Here is an 18,153-nt window from a genome sequence, read left to right on the forward strand (position 1 = left end):
CTTTAAAACCCACATACACACTCAAACATTCACACATGCATGTGTGTATACTTATAAATATAATAAACATATATACTTGTATTCATATAGTTTTCGTCCACACAACGGTACAGGTAATTCAAGTGACATTTATCGCATTTTTTCAGTCGCGTCGCCCGTTCCACGCATTGTTTGGTTTGCAAGTAGATTTTTTACGCCCGGAAACCCAAGCGGGTCCATACAAAAATGCCTTCGTTATTCTTAGTGTGTGTGCGTGTGTGTGTTTGTTTTCTGGCAGCTCATAGCTGTCTACTTGTTTCCCTCATTTGTGGGTGTAAACATTTACAAGTGTGCGATAAAATAGAAACGTGAGTTTATGACAGTTCGTTGTGCGTCCATACTCCCCTCCCTTCATCGGTGTTGACTAATTTCATAAATTTTACATATCAAATGTTATTTAGATAAGATTAAATTTCGTAAGTGCAATACTTTTGTTTCGCGGTAAGTTGAGTATATAGTGCCATGGTTGATAGGGAGGGGATTTTCTTACCCGCAGCAATGCTAGTATAAAGTCAAAATGAAAATAATAAATATGAATAAGAGAGTAACTGCGGCAGAATATAGTTTAAATTTCTCTAATTGCCTACAGCTACTGAAAACACAAGACAGAAGTTAATATATCTTGCTGGATGGTGTATACGAGTATATGTATACTACCTCATAGTCAACTTCAGTTAGCATAAGCTTAAAATTGCAATTACGCAACAGCTTGATGGCTTCGCAAGGCAATCAATCTGCGAATATTTCGTGATATAACAGGTGGGGTTGAAATTCATAGCGCTAAAATCAAAATTTTTTACTGCCTGAACCGGAATCGTCTGTGTGTTTGTATATTCGCTAACTACTTCGCAGCTCAGTTTTTGAGATATCGTTCTGAAATTTCCTTTTTCCTACCAGAGTTAGCTCGTTTGATGCAACCGCCGATATCGGATCAGTATAGCATATAGTGGTCATAAAAACTGAACGATTAGATCAAGTGCTTATATGGAAATCTTTATAATTTTACGAGATATGTATGTATCTCCACAAAATTTGGCAGGAGTTACTGCCTAAGATCGTGTTCTAACTTTGGCTCACTATGGCGTATAGCTGGCATGCAAACTAAATAATCAAAATCAAATTCTTGCATGTTTTTTGTTTATGAAGAATGTTATTATATTGGGTAGTCGAAAAAGTCTTTTCGTAGTTCTAATCAAACTTCAACTTATTTTTTTATATATATAATGAACTTTAAGGCACCAAATACTTGTATGTACCATTTTGGTCGACCATTTTTTGCCATTTTCCATCAGTGGCAAACTTTTCTGTTTTCTCGGCGAAAAACTTCGACAAGTAATTTTCACAGGCTTCGCTTGAAGCCAACTTTATGCCACTAAAGGAGTTCTGCATTGACCGAAACAAATTGACCGATAGTGCATGGTCAGGGCTATATGGTACATGCATCAAAATCTCCCAGCCAACCTCTCCCAGTGTGTGGTCTAGCGCTGTCCTGATGAATGACGAAGCACTTTCTTTTGATCATTTCTGGCCGGTTATTCGATCGCTTGCTTCAATCTCATCATTTGTAGACAGTAAAATGTAGAATCAATCATTCGACCAGGTTCGAGGCGTCAATCCTCGCTTTGCGACCATTTGTTGAGCTTCACCACGCTTGGAACAGAATCTTTTTCGCATATTATTGTCGTATTTGAACCATTTTGCATCTCCTCGTATGGTGGCGCTTCAGAAATAATTCGACTTCATTTAATTTCGGCAAAGAATTGCAGATGTTAATTCTTCTTTTTGTAATGGAGCGAGATGAATCTTTCATATCGAAAAATCCAGAATGGAAGCAAGCTAACCATTGTTGTGCTACACGAACTGATACAGCATAGTCTCCATAAACTTCCCAAATGTCATCGGGGCCTGCTGACATTCTTCCCTTTTTCGGTTGAGTCTCCGTGAAACAGACGGCAAGTCAATTGATTTGCTGAGATCATTATGCGTACGTTTCTTAAGGGTTTGCATGGGTTTACGGGTTTCAAAAAAACGATTTTTATTATTGATTTATTAAACACCTCTAGAAATGTTGTCTTAAACTTTCATGTTGAACCGAGTAATAATAGGCTGTATCTCCGCGCCGTCTTTAAACGCGCTTTTCTCGAAAGTTGGTTGAACAAGATTTCTCCACAATTATTTACTCATCCGATCTTCATAAAATTTAAATTACACAACAATACAAATACAATTCTTAAAGACTTGGACGAACATTTTTTTGGAAATTTTCTCTGAAAATCCAATTTTCAGTTTGTTTTTCCTTCGTCCAAGTTCCAAGTTTAAGGTTTTAACTAAAACACGTCACCGGCATTGCCGGCGCAATGGCCGAGTTTAAAATATTTTTTTTTCCAAAAATTTCAGAATTTTTTTTTGCTAATAGTGAATGCTTGTAACAATAAAAAATTGTAATAAAATATTTTATTTTTGAAAAACGGCTTTTTTACCGAGGAAAACCATGTAACCCCTTAAAAAACTGTCTAAAAACACTACAGTAATAATAAAGATTACAAAACATGGGAACTGTAAACTAGTTTTTTACACATTGTATGAAATCGTTTCAGTTTATCAGTGATAATATTAAGGAAAAATTGCCGAAATAGTGTCTATGTCCGGTCCTTGGAACATACTCATGTGCGGTTGTAGGAATGCTTTTGGAGGAAAATATTAATGAAAACGTTGTTTTCAAAAAATTTGTCCAGTTATGGATGGTGTCCTGTTATAAGGACTTTCCGTAATGGGAATATACGTCGACATTCTCTATAACAAAGGTTTCTTTAGTGCAAAGCAATTATAAGAATACTATGTTTTGGGTCTACTTTGAGTGTACATACATATTAGAGTCTCCATATAGCGAGGTAAATATCCGGTCCCTTGGAATTCGTTAGAGAGAGTTTCGACTGTATATATATACACACATATATATATATATACATATATATGTATAGTTTATATAGGGTGATTTTTTAAGAGCTTGATAACTTTTTTTAAAAAAAAAACGCATAAAATTTGCAAAATCTCATCGGTTCTTTATTTGAAACGTTAGATTGGTTCATGACATTTACTTTTTGAAGATAATTTCATTTAAATGTTGACCGCGGCTGCGTCTTAGGTGGTCCATTCGGAAAGTCCAATTTTGGCAACTTTTTCGAGCATTTCGGAATAGCCCGAATTTCTTCGGAAATGTTGTCTTCCAAAGCTGGAATAGTTGCTGGCTTATTTCTGTAGACTTTAGACTTGACGTAGCCCCACAAAAAATAGTCTAAAGGCGTTAAATCGCATGATCTTGGTGGCCAACTTACGGGTCCATTTCTTGAGATGAATTGTTGTCCGAAGTTTTCCCTCAAAATGGCCATAGAATCGCGAGCTGTGTGGCATGTAGCGCCATCTTGTTGAAACCACATGTCAACCAAGTTCAGTTCTTCCATTTTTGGCAACAAAAAGTTTGTTAGCATCGAACGATAGCGATCGCCATTCACCGTAACGTTGCGTCCAACAGCATCTTTGAAAAAATACGGTCCAATGATTCCACCAGCGTACAAACCACACCAAACAGTGCATTTTTCGGGATGCATGGGCAGTTCTTGAACGGCTTCTGGTTGCTCTTCACCCCAAATGCGGCAATTTTGCTTATTTACGTAGCCATTCAACCAGAAATGAGCCTCATCGCTGAACAAAACACGCGCGCGAAACACATTTCGAACCGAACACTGATTTTGGTAATAAAATTCAATGATTTGCAAGCGTTGCTCGTTAGTAAGTCTATTCATGATGAAATGTCAAAGCATACTGAGCATCTTTCTCTTTGACACCATGTCTGAAATCCCACGTGATCCTGTCAAATACTAATGCATGAAAATCCTAACCTCAAAAAAATCACCCGTTATATATATGTATATATATAATTGTATATATGTATATTAAATATATATGTATATATTTTTCAACTTACTTATTTTCACTGTTGTCTTTATTTTCGAACACTATATTTCTACAGAAACATTCAAAACTTTCGTCATATAAACCGTTAGAAGCACTCTAAATATTATTCGATTATTGCTTTTTGTGATTCATAATGTTACTATTTTAATAATATAAAACGCATTTGATTTTTCTGTTATTTATGTAGGCCGGTTACGCGCGCGATATCCGCTCGATAATGGTAATAAATATAAACTAAACTCAACCGTTCAATAAAAACAAAAAAATACCAATACCAAAGTCAACAGCAAGCGACGTTCAACGAAATTATACGATTACATTGGAAATGGATTGAAGTGCCGGCCACTGGCAGGACACACACCAACAGGAGCTGCATGGATGTACGTGGGAAGGTGTGCATTTTTATATGTATATGTATATATAGATGTATGTGTGAGTAGGAAGTTATATATATATATATGTGTGTAGGTATGTATATGTGGTATGTCCGGCGCAAGGGTTGTGTGCTAAAGGCGTGGGTGTGCGGTGTGGTGGCGCCGTATGCGCGTTCACATTAATCGTGGAAATAATCGAATTGTGATGGACAGGAAAACAACTTATTGGTATACGGTACATATGTGCGTACAACCATATATACCCCACATATGCATGTGTGTGTTTATGTGCGCATACTAAACGGCATATATGAGGTATAGGTTCAGCTTGTTCATGTAGATATGTGTTTGGCCGCGCATACTTACATTACAGTACTTATAGAAATATGTATGTGTAGTTGTAGCGGAAAGTGGGAGGCACGTGAGTGAAAGTTGCATTAAATTGCTTTGTACAATGTTGTGGGCAGTTACATTTTAAATGGGCTGGCAGCCGCCACATAGGCACATACTTATATACATATGGTTGGGGGTAGCAGGGGTGGCACTTTTCCATATATCTACAGCCATTTAGGCATAAATAATAATTATTTCAAATATGTCTATGCCTGAGTGCTTATACTTATATGTATAGACTAATGCTTCTAAAACAATAATCAATGCATTGGAAAGCGTATTTACTACGTCTTTTTGGGACACGCGGGTATAAAATATTTTTCTGAAATTTTTATGGGGTGTTTATGGTTTTGATAATTATATATTTGTGTGTACATGTGTACATACATATGTGTGTTTTTTCTTTGAAAAAATCCTTGTATTATATAAATATTTCTGTACTGAGTCAGTGGTAAGGTAACTTGACATTCAAATTCCACTTATTTGTTCAAATAGTTTATATATAATATTTATCTCAATTCCTGTGCATAGAAACCTTACAATCAAAGAGCACGTTGAAAATTTGAAAGAAAATTTTGAGATTTTAAAAGCGAGAGATATACTTACGCGTACTTACTTTGATATACATATATATAAATATGCATACTTATATTGTACATACACATCGTCACCTAAAATACAAAATCACGTAACATCACTTTTTATAAGTTTACAGGCGAACTAAAAACGATATAATACAAAACCACTCATATTAGAAAAAAAAATAGTTTTGGTTATAAAATGGTTATATATTAGTTATATACTGTTTATATCTGACAGCAGAAGCCGAAAATTTTTGTTACATACATACATACATATATTATATTTAATAAGATGTAGGGAATCGTAAGTGTAAGTGTTATACTATTCGGCAGAGGCTCTGAAAGCTGACTTTTATCGAAAGAACTTACTTTTATGTGGTTAGATTATATGGCAAGAGTAATTAGAGCTGAAGTCGGACCAACTTTATTACCAATGAAGGGAGAGAGAGCGCGCAGGGTTAGTTAATTTTTGGTTTTTCACGTCCATGGTTCCATCATACACTTTTTAAATTCCCACAAGTGCTGTCAGTCAGCGTAAAACTCGAATTTGCATTTATACCCTTCAATGCCGATTTACTCAGGGTGACTATAGCAAATATTTTGCTTGGCATTTCCACTTGCACCTAATAGGAAAGGCGCCAATATCGTATCGGGGCATGCAGTGTTTACCCCAAGTCACCAAGGTACTGACGGAAAATGTCACTTGTGCCAGTTATTGTTCGATAATTCATTAAAAATGTATACAAGAAAAAGTTAAGTGCCGACCACACGGAAAAATCCATAGCAAACCGCAAGCTAACCAAGCTTTAATATATGTATGCATGTATGTACTTATATAATGTATGAGTGTGTGTGAGTATATGCACATGCTTAAGAATTGCCGCATTCAAAATGTCACCCGCAAATCAAAGGCAAATGCCAAACCAGCTAACCAATAAGGATCCGGTGGTCGGAGTGTCGTTTCAAAGTCAAAACACAATTTCGTGGCTTGTTGACCACAACTAATAACATACAATGAGCGGATACGAATTTGGTTCAGATCCAAAATAAATGCACCGCATATATTGGTTTGCACTGTAGATGGGTACCACATATGCCCTACGGCAGCTTCATCGTCTGTCAGTCCCCGCTACATGTGTCTTTCAATTCGATTATTTGAACAGGAGCGGATTGGCTTAGAATAAATTTTTGGTGCTGTTACAAGAGGGAGAGTGTTATTTAATCAAGTAATGACCTGTTTCGAGAATTATACATGACAGTCCCGATATGACATCCAGAAAAATCATTTTTGTTCCCACACAGCTAGAATATTCCCAAAGCTGGAAGAAAGTATGACGAATTCAAAACCCTTCAGAGTTATTTTCTTTAGCTCAGACAAGAACCTTCGGAAATTATGTTAATGATAATAAATTAGCCTGTCATTCTAACCTCGAAAAACAAAAATTTCTGTTCACTTTCCATAAATCTAATTAGTCTGGCATAGAATTATATATTTTTATGTTAATCTCCCTTCCGAAACCGTTCACGAGTTTGATAATCTTAGCAAATGTTAGTCCTGTAAGTAAATCATTATTTCTTGCAGGAAATTCGGCCATAACCTTAAATTCTATGGCATCCGCCCACGTGTTCGATTGCTTTCTGCTTCTGCGGTTAATAGTAAACAAATAGCCATAGAACAATAAGACAATTGTTACTATAGGCATAGCAATTTGTCAGGCAGGTATTTGAAGAAGTTGGAGATGGGGTAATGCGGCCCAAGGCATATGCAAGGACATTTGTGCAAAGCGCCGTCAATGGTAGGTAAATGTATGATATTTATTGATTTGTACGTATATTTATGTAATTATATCCCACATAACAAAAGCAGTCGCCACATTTTTTGCTTAGAAAATCTGGATTAAGAAGTGGAGGAAAATTTGAGGACACTCCCTGCGATATTGTACAAAGGAGACTAGGCCTAGTCAAGGAATAGTACAGAGGTGTTGGACTAAACATCAACGCATTGAAGAAGCAATCGTCTCATTTACGAAACGGAGGTCTCTGTCTGGCCTCAGGAACCTAACCCTCGGTATCAGAGATGAAGCTGACTAATCCGGTCAAATATCTTGGTCTCACGCTGAATTCTACTCTGCCGTGGAAGCAGCATGTTGATATGACCAGTCAAAGCTACGAAAGCACTTATGATGTGCAATCGGCATGCTGGTAGATCCTGAGGCTGCAAGTCAAGGATTGTCAAGTGGTTTTACACCATGATCCTTCGACCGATTATCGCATATGGAGGCGTGGCTTGGGCTCCAAAAGCATCGCAGACTTCGGTATGACTTAAACTATCGAAGCTGCAACGACTCGCCTGCGTCCTGCGTGTCGGGTGCCATGTGCTCATGTCCGAAGGCGGCATTTGAAGTCTTGCTGGAATTCAAACCGCTCTGGTCAAGTCGCCAAAATCACTCTGCTCCAACTGACAGCAGAAGGGTTTAGCAGAGGTAATCTCTTCCCAACGCATGAAGGACCTAAGTCCGAAATACCACTGGCTCACCTCCTAAGGGATAGGATTACAAAAAGTCTTTACTTCAATAAGAAGTTTAAACTTACATTCAGCAGTAAGACCTAATGAAAGGATTCCGCTCTCGAGCTACTGCTTAGTGATAGTACAATTACCGAGGGCTCGAAAACGTTGGAGGAAATTGACGCGGGGGTCGCTGGTCCACGCACAAAACTCTCCGTACCTATGGATAGTTTTCTGAGCATATTCCAAGCTTAGGTCTTTACTATAAGTCGGTGCGTAGAGTTAAATATTCAGCGCAACTATCGCAATGACACAATGAACGCGCCAAGCGGCACTCAAAGCCATCTCTGCGTACGATATCAAATCTTTATTGGTGCAGGAATGTATGGAATGACTGAATAGTATACCAGATCGTAACCTTATTTGGGTGCTAGGTCATAAAGGTATAGCGTATACGCGTTTGGGAACCCCTGCTGTTCGGCTGCATATTTTCTCACACATGTAAATCCATTTTCTGCTTTACTGGGTTGCCTCAATTTGAGCGCCATTTAACCGCCATTCGATGCAGGCACAATAATTATTTTCGACAACCAAAGGATTTTACCGCAGTTACGTCGATTGTCCTTGCCAGATTGACTTGACTTGGGTTATTTTTGTAACTGATTGCATGCCGTTCGACCACGAGAATATGTTTTATGATGCATACAACTGTACATTTGTTTTCTTACATGCTATAGCTATAGGTATACTATATAGAGCAATGTTTGCTGTAAGCTGTCGACCACAAAACCGGTAACGAAGGGAAGTGTTCATTTAGCTGGTCAATAATTTTGTGACAAGTTTGCTGTAATTACCGCATACAAGTGAAGCTTGCTCGTTGTATTAACCAGAGGAAATGGTTGTGATGTGTGCGTATTAGGGTGTATAATAAGTTGTTGTTTTCGCTGTATGAATTTTGTATAGCAATTTATTGACGAGTCATGCGTTGACGTGGACTATAGGTGAATGGGTTGCTCGTTGGCTATGTGGTTACCACGCGGTGGGTTGCAACTTCGTAGTGTGTTGCGGACAAACTTTAAAATTGAAAAGAAAGTTGTTTGTAAGGTACTAGCGAACAGTCAGCGAGTAATTTGGAAACTAATTGGAATATTTTAGTTGGGAAAATCATTGGCAAAAGCCAGCAGGCGTTAAATGTTATAAGTGTCACCATTTGTATAGGATGAGATACCGCATACAACATATTCGAGAGACCAATTAATAACTGCAGCACTCAGTTTGTATAATTAGGCACCACATGGGGTGTTCACACACAGTTAAATTAGTTTTCACTCAATGAAAATATGAGGAATTGCACAGTCAATCTCACAGTCAATCTCACTTTATTTTGAATAGAAATGTTTTAAAGTTTTGTAACCCGATTAAAGGAATCTATGTCTTTTTTAAAGAGTGTCTATATGCATAACGCAGTTTGGTAAAAGGTTCCTCCTCTGAATCTGATATAATTTATTAGATGAGAAGTAACTTATCACTAACAAAGCCACCTACGAAAGAAAAATCAATAGAAAAAAGAAAGAGTGTTCACAGTCAACCGCCTCAAAGTGTTGGTTATCTGGATCACTCTTACAGTGCGTATGAGGTCATACCACATTTTGCTATAAAACTCTTGGTAAAAAGTAAGACGTAACTCAAGAATTTAAAATATCTATTTAAACATCAGCCGAAGAGCATATGTCGATGTTAGAAGATGAAGGATATTGACCTCAACAAATTCAAATTCAAGGAAGGATAGCAATTTGACTTCGTCATTAAACAAGATGCATCTTTTGCAACCTCAATGCAGGAGAGTCTCAACTTCATGATGTCAATTAAATACGCCTTTCATACTGAATTCGTAAATATAAAAAAGCTGCAATTGAGCTCCCGACTACTGGCTGGCATTATAAAGTGGACAAGCTGATCTATGCTCAAGTAAACTACTAATACCTTTAATGAAATTTTATGGAATTCCGTTTTTGAACTGAATTTGGAGCATATGATGAACGTAACTGCATATTATGAAGACCATCATGACAGAGCAATTTCAAGCACCCCCTCTGCCTCGATTGTTGGTATTCAACCGCTTAGGCATAGATTGGCCCTATAAATCCTTGGTTATTTCTTCTACAAAAATTAGTTACATATTTACAAACATACATATATGTATCCAACCACATACCAGAGACGTTATCAACGTAGACTGCTCTAGATCAATGCCTTCAAAATAATTGATAATAGAGCCAGCGTTATTAGCATATATGGCCCGGACCGTTTTGGACCGTTAATGCTAAGGTTTCTTAAGGGAATGGATTTAAGAGGAACATTTTGTGGATTATACACCACCACAAGATTATTTGGGGGTAGATTGGTGATAAATCTACAGATTTTTGGGTGAACTAAAACTCAGTCAGAACATTAATCTCAGGCTGATATGGCAGAGTCTATTCTGGATAGGTAGCAATTTGATCTGCTACAGTATCCAGCACGAAGCTGTGCAAGCGTCACTATCGTTTCTTGCGGTAACTCGAGCTTTTTGTGTCATGGGTGGTAGTTTGACTCCAAGTACGCCATTCACTGAGAGATAGTAAGTGAAGGTGTTAATGGCTCCATTCTGAATGGCGTTCAGTGCATGTCTGAAATTAGTTCTATCCGAAGTTTATTCAGCGTATTGTTTTATATCGTCGACGTAGTTGAGGAATGATCTCTTGATGGTCATTGGAGCAGGTGACTGCAGGGATGTTTTCTGCGAAAGCACCCCACGGAAACTGCTTGAAGAAGAGTTTATTATGCTCGTTAACCTCACTATTCAGGTGTTCGATGGGAGATATCAGGAGGCGTCCTGTCGTAAACCGAACGGCATTATTCTGACATGTTTCCAGCTTCCTCGTCTACATTTCAATGCATTTGGATCCGGCCGATTATTATGTAAGTTGCCAACAACGTTTCTTTGTCTTTTTCCCATTTGCTGCCGGCTAGCGACTTGAGGATTTTGTTGCGGCTTTGTACTTTGGTAGAAATCGCGGTCGGCTGTGGAGCGAAGGAGCACAGGCTTTCGGAAGTTACACCTAAAATCTTAGAGTTATTGACAGGCGGAATCTTAACGCCATTGACTGGATATCAAGGCCAAATTTGTACTCCTTTGTTCAGCGAGAAAGGTCGGAAATATGGCCGTTTACGTTTGAGCACATGCCATCGATTCCATTGCACGACATCATTATTGTGCAATCATAAGCGTACGAGGTGATGGAGACTGCCTCTGGTTTTTGCGAGAGTTTCGAGATGTAGAAGTTAAAGAGTAGCAGGGAGAGGACACCACCCTGTGGAACTCCTTGTTTAATTCTTCTCAGTTTGGAGTTTTTACCTCGAAATAGTGCGGATGAGCAGAGCTGGAGGGAGCATAGATTATTCGATGTCCTCAATTAGCGTTGCCGCAATCAATTGGCAAAGGATTTTGAAAAGTTCAACGCTACAAGGATCGTCCGCTCGCTGGTGGTTTCTGTTTGAGGCCTTGAACTATCTGGCCGTTTATGACGCTATGTGCTGTAGTGGTGCACTTTTCGGAAGCCTTGTCAGAGGTTTACTAGGCTCAGGCGGTGTGTGAAGGCCTGAAGTGGTAAGATCTCAAGTGTCTTGACTACTAGGGAGAGGAGAGTTATCAGACGATAGGACTCCGCTTTGTTGGCTGTTACTCAGGTTTCAGCATTGGGACGGACTATCTGCTTGTATATAAATTCAACTAGTCCCTCAGTCTTGAAATTTACGCATATATTCTTTCCTCATCAAAACGGTAATCATTTGTCAGAACCGCTGATATCAGCTCACTATGTCATATAAAATAATCTTGGGGAACGATTTTTTGGTAATATTTTAAATATCTTCGTGATTTAAATTTGTTGTCAAAACTGCGATTCTTTAATTGTCTTGTAGAAGTAGGTTTTGGTAATTGTATAGCTAATTAAAAAGCGAATGCTTAATAGTTTCCTAGCAGATAATATACACAAAGTAATACAAGTTCCTTTTAAATTTTCAGCTAAATTTTTATTGTCGAGAAGACTCGCAAAAGACAGATGTTAAAAAACTAATGTGTATCATAAAATTATCAAGCATATGTCATAATTTTTAATATTTTTGAAATATTATGACTGGCTATACGAATACGATTGCGTTCCACTACTAACCACAGTCCGTGGCAAGCTAGAAGACGATAAAATGATTCAAGACTACATAAAAGTTTTTTATCTGCATTTTATGAATAAGGACAGCAATTATAATTCGAAATTGTGGAACTCGCCAACATGCAATATTTTCGATAATATTTTTTGTTTGCGAAATTAAAAAAAAAAAATTTAAAATTGTTTGATTTTTTGCAGAGTTTTTGATTTTTTTTTTTCATTTTCAAAATTTTGAATTTTTTGATTTTTATTTTTGCATTTTGAAAACTTTGCCAAAAGTACCGTAACTCAATATTGACATATATAACTATATATAAACATATATATATATACATTACCCAATACACAACCATATATCTGTCAATTCGTGGCACTTATTGGCACCGGCAATGCAAAATTAAAATGACCATTAAAAAAACTTACATATGCTTTCCTTTTGCACACTCACCTACCAATCGCAGCCTCACACTCGTAAGTGCTCGCGTTCGATGCGAATTAATTACTTATCACAAAAAAAGGAAGAAAACGTCATAAATTTTTGAAATTTATGCCATACATTTGTTGTGGATCGGCGAATGGCAAATCGAATTGAGGGAAAATTTAAAATATGGCACACATCTGCAGCGGAAAAGCAACCTACAGACACACACAAACATATGTACTTGTGTATATATAAGAATACAAATGGAAAACGAAACTTTTTACTTAATTGCTTTCCTTGATTTTAATTTTTCCATTTTCCTTTTTCTAATTTGTTTGAATTATGTCGCATTTTTTCGCTTTCAACAACATATTGTGGGCCGGTTTGAATATAGATATGTTTGTTTGTAGATATATAAATATATGTGTGTGTATGTGTGTTGGTTTTATTTTGTGATTATTTGTCAATTTGCGCCGCCAACGCATTCCCGACGACCTGTCGGTCAATTGCGACGGAAAATGAGGCAAAAGCTAAATGATTTGGATTCTCAAGCAGTATACATACCTACATAGATATGCGCATACAAACATATTTCTATACAATGTACTAGAAATATTTGGATGTTTTTGTCAAAATAATATAAGCAAAATTTGAATACATGCATATGACTTTGAAGGGGCTTTTGGAGGGATTTTGAGTATTTTTTGTTTACAAAATTTTTATATTTTTGTTATTATTATTATTGTAAAAATTTATTAGAATTTTTTTTTTATATTACCTAATGACAAATAACAAATATTTTTTAATTTTCAAGTGTACAGAAAATAATGGTTTCAAGTCAGCTCTTTCCTAGCAATATATATAATTTTTGACTTGCGGTTTGTTTTTGAAAATATTCTGAATAACATATCGTCACCTAAAATGCAAAACAACGTATCATTAAAAAATCGAAATTGAGTTTTTTATTGTTTACGATTCACTACATCATATTACACTTATGTAAGATAAAATTTTCTGCTTCAGCTGTCAGATATAACCGATATATAACTAATATGTAACCAATATATAACCAACTTATAACCAATATATAACCAAATTATAACTAATTTATAACCAACTATTGGTTTTAAGTTGGTTATATATTAGTTATAATTTGGTTATAATTTTGGTTAACCATTTCATAACCAAAACTCTAATTTTGTTTCAATATGAGTGGTTTCTATTACATCGTTTTTCTATCACCTCTGAACTTACGAAAAGTGATGTTACGTCATTATACATATTAGTTGACGACATATATATGTAAAATTATATGGCAGCACTGCTAACCACTTCATTGAGTATTATCTCAACTCATTTCCCTCTACATAATTGTCACTAAAGGGGTCCAAGACCCACTCGTTTATATGCCAGCGCCACTGTTTCTGTTATGTTTAGTTGGAGAACATGACATATGCGCTTCCTCCACCATTCAAAAATAGTGTTTCTATTAATAATCCGTATGTTATTAAAATTAGATATATTGAATTTTCGTTCGGGTACTGAATCTACATCTGTGGGTGTTTCCAAATTTTGTTTTTGTTTTCGAAAAGTGTTTTTGTTTTCGAAAAATAAATAACAGATTGTGTACGTGACAAAGCAAAACTCAAAAATGGCTTGTAATGAGTTGCGGCCTTTTCCATATGCATGTAGCGGTAAATTTTCCGGTATTTTTCCAACGCTGACAATAGTTTTGGAATTAATTGGAAGTTCTTGTATGAAGCGATCCGATCTTAAAAACAACTGGAAAAAAATTAAATTTGCAGAACACTCAAGCTGTGGCATACTATTTTAACATCTCAACAGCAAGAATAATAAAAAGAGAAGAATTTCTTGACTCTTATCTATATGGTATGCAGGCCGCCTCCAAGTTGGTGCATCCTTGGTAACGCTAAATGTCCTGCGGTCTTCTTGGCCTTTAAATTTTGGACGACTTTTGCTTTGGTACTAGATTATGACTAGTATTACTTCTATAGGTCAAGGCTTAAACACTTGGGAGCGTACACCGTCAGACATCCTACCGAGCTGGAGAGAATAGAAATTAAACGCATTTGTTTTGCTAATTTATAAGTTCAACCACAGGAGTTCCTCTTTTCTATGGCCCCACAAAGGACTGCATACAGCAGTCCATGTGCAATCTCTCTAGGTCAGCCGTCTTACCTACCTATAAATAATGATATCACTGCAGTTTTCTTATGAGTAACTTTAGTTTAAATGATCGATCCTGATAAGTATCTCAGATAATAAGTTAAATATCTCAATTTTTTAAAAGGTCTTTTGATAAAAGTTATCAGAAATCAGACTTAGATAACAAGATTACGCCCGTGCCTAGTATTATAGTACCATCGATTGAAAGTATGCGTAATCCAAGAAAAGTAGGAAATTGCTCGGCTTTTGCAAAACAATGGAAGAAACATTTTGGACCTCTTATATTTAACCATCGTTGTAAGCCCTTATAGAATCGCTATGAATTCAAGGCGCTTTTTAAACGCATTAGTGTTCAGAGCGATCTTAAAGTTCTTTGATATCATGACGGTTGTATTTTTACACGTGTGGTTTTCAATAAGGCAATATCTTTTCCTAGTTCATCTTTATGACAGCTATTACTTGCTTTATATTCAGTTTGGTTGGCCATTTCATAATGAATAGCGCGATGTATCATGCGCTGCGTCTAATATTCGGTGGCAATAATCAGCCACCAGTGTCATTAATTCGAACAACCATGGGACGGTTTCGCACGCTGTTGGTGCTTTGGAACAGAATATGGAAGAAGACCCGAATGAGTCCATCCACCATCACGCGCAGTACTGTGCTTGTTCACTTTATTAGTATTTACGAAGGACACGTCGCAGATTCGGTGTAATTACCTAAAATGACTAATGACACTGATCCCAATTTTCACAAGAAAAGTTTATTCAGAGAAGAAGGTCGTTTGAAAAGGTACGATAAATTCACCGTTTGTTTTGCTCTATGGGCAAGTGATGCCGGCCTATAGTACAGTCAATAGCCATACCTCATGCTATAAAGTCATGGTTAGTGACAAGGACTGGATTGAAACTATGCATTAGGGAAAATGGGCAGCAGGCAGCGGTCGACCTAAAGATGCTGTTGCCGACGAAAACGTCAAAAAAGTCCCCAAAATAATATTGGATGACCGTAAAATGAAATAATTCGATAGAACTGACACTCTAATATCAGAGGTATATTTTGGTTATATTGTGAATAAATATTTGGATATGCGAAATCTCTGTGCAAAGTGGAAACCGCGCGCGCTTACAAATCCATAATTTCACACCGGAGTTCAATCGAGTATCATCCAACTGGACTGTTAAGCTTATTTTGAGGCTTAAGGCAAATGTTTTATAAAACCGTATAAACAAAATTTTATAACCTCTTTAGTCGTTCTATCATCCTCGAACATAACTATTGGATCTTAAAGTTCTTTGATATCATGACGATGATCATAACTATTGGATGTTCGAGGATGATAGAACGACTAAAGGGGTTAAAATGACATTTTCGTGCCCTAATTTGAGAATGTATTTGGCTCCAACAGGACGGCTCTACATGCCATAAAGCTATAGAAACAATCAATTTATTGAAGGAAACTTTTGGTGAACTCATTATCTCAAGTGATGGGCTAATGGCGTGGTCTCCAATAAGTCACTTATCTTCACAAATAACCTCGGGACGATAAACGAATTGGGAGGGAATATTGGGCACGTTATTGATCTCAAATGCGCCAATTGCTACAAAAAATAATAGGGAAATGGGTATCTCGGCTGGAATTTTTTAGAGACTTAGGATGTGGGTCCATAAGAATGTATACTTTTCGTAAAAGTATTTGGATGCTTCGGTGATTGTGATGTGACTGGTTTGACGGTTCAAAATATTGGGGATGAGTAAGGAGAATGTAATTTCAACCGAGTGCCTCGCTCTTTAGTAGATTGGTTACCACTATAACAATCGGTTCGCTATTTAAGAAGATAGTAAGGGATATTTCTGTTAAAAGCCATAAAACGTTCTATAGTCGCTTAAAAGAAATCACCTTAAACATTAAGCAATTTTGATAAATAGTACAGTAGAGCATAATTGTGGTCAAGTAAGCACAATAAAAGTCTATGCCAATTCCCTTTATATTTTTGGTTGATAGGGTTTGATGATTTTTGCTTACCTGAATCGGAAATAAATCACTCGATATAAATCACATGACCCTCACTCACTGACTCATTTAAATAATTAGCAATGAGATTTGCATAAAAAAAATTAGAACCACGAGAAAACACCGACAAAGTGAAATTTCAAAACACCGCATAGAATAACACAAACAAAGCGTTATAGAAAATAAACAACAACAAAATAATATTAGTTCTCTCTACCACTTGACTGGTGAAGTGCGAGGTCACATCTTCGGTACAAGCAATTACACTACAAAGAGTACACGAAAACACGACACGAATGAACACATTGACAACGGTCTATACACGCCGATCACAACAAACACTTTATAAATAGCATCAACTGCACGAAATTTTCCATTCGACGCTATTTACACTTTTTAAATTTTCTTTTTTATTATTTTTGTAAGAAATTTACACTTCTCCTAAGTGCAGGCTACTTGAGGACGATTTTCCATTATGTTTGCACTATGCGCGATGCGATTTCGGAATGAATTAAATTGATTGGGTGTGCTTTTGCTGCGCGCCAACACTTCCCGAACGCGAGTGGTCGCAAGCACAACGGCATTGCCGAGAGTTGTGCCAGTGGCAAGCGGTTCTTTGGAAGCACATGTCGGTATGTAGCAGATGCGACAGCGAACACAACGCGAATAGCACATGCGTTGCGAGTGCGACAGCGATCAGGATCGTTGAGTGACACTCGTAGGGGGTGCGTGTCACATACGAGTGCCGATGTTTTGATCGACAAGCGACACGCAACAACAACGCGTTTGATAGATGCGCCACGGAACGTTGCACTGCTGACGATTGACAGAGATCACAGCCGGTGCAATTAAATGAGGATGAGATGCACTTCGACGGTGGAGCGGCGAGTGCGCGAAGACGCGTTGAATTGCTCAAGCGGGAGGAGAAGTCAGGCGATATTACACCTTAAAGCGCATACGATTTTTATTTCTATTATAATAATAGATCTAAATTATTGTAATAAATAGAATAGTCTCCATTTTCGGACGCGAATAAGAGGAGAAGCACAAACAACTTGTGCGCTGCAGGTAAGGCAATCGGCGTCAGCGCGAATTCACTATAATAGACAGCGACTTTTTGTTAGCGCTCAACGCTGACGTCTCCGCGTCGCCCAAATGCTGCCTACATAGTATACGAGTATATTCGAGTGGGCTAATCAAACGCAAGTGGCGCGCCCCCAGCGCTCACGAATGCCGCCACAATTTCTTTACAAATTTCATACGAAATCATTTCGGTTTTTTCTTTGCGCTGTTGTTGTCGCGACTATGTCTTCTTTTTTTGTAAGAATATTTATGAGTTGTTTTGCTACGTTTCTGGTCCGCCGCAATCGCCCAAAACGTTCCATGGATTCGTTTAATTTTTCCGGTTGCTCACCGGCCGCTATGCGCTCATTCGTAGTCGTCGCCGCCGCCGCC

General features: G+C 37.4%; 1 protein-coding gene across 2 annotated transcripts in view; it reads right to left on the bottom strand.

Annotated features, from left to right (window-relative positions):
- Nucleotides 1–17,298, bottom strand: part of LOC105223796 (CUGBP Elav-like family member 1) — a 202,682-nt gene extending 185,384 nt beyond the window's left edge. The window contains exon 1 of one of the 2 annotated variants that reach the window (XM_049446804.1): nt 16,711–17,298. The gene's annotated coding sequence lies outside the window, so the exon portion shown is untranslated. Of the gene's footprint in view, nt 1–4,024; nt 4,265–16,710 lie in introns of those variants that run through there. The other variant, XM_049446803.1, reaches the window with a different exon arrangement.
- Nucleotides 17,299–18,153: the final 855 nt, after the last annotated feature.

Source organism: Bactrocera dorsalis, chromosome 1, assembly GCF_023373825.1.
Source record: "Bactrocera dorsalis isolate Fly_Bdor chromosome 1, ASM2337382v1, whole genome shotgun sequence".
Classification (NCBI taxonomy): domain Eukaryota; kingdom Metazoa; phylum Arthropoda; class Insecta; order Diptera; family Tephritidae; genus Bactrocera; species Bactrocera dorsalis.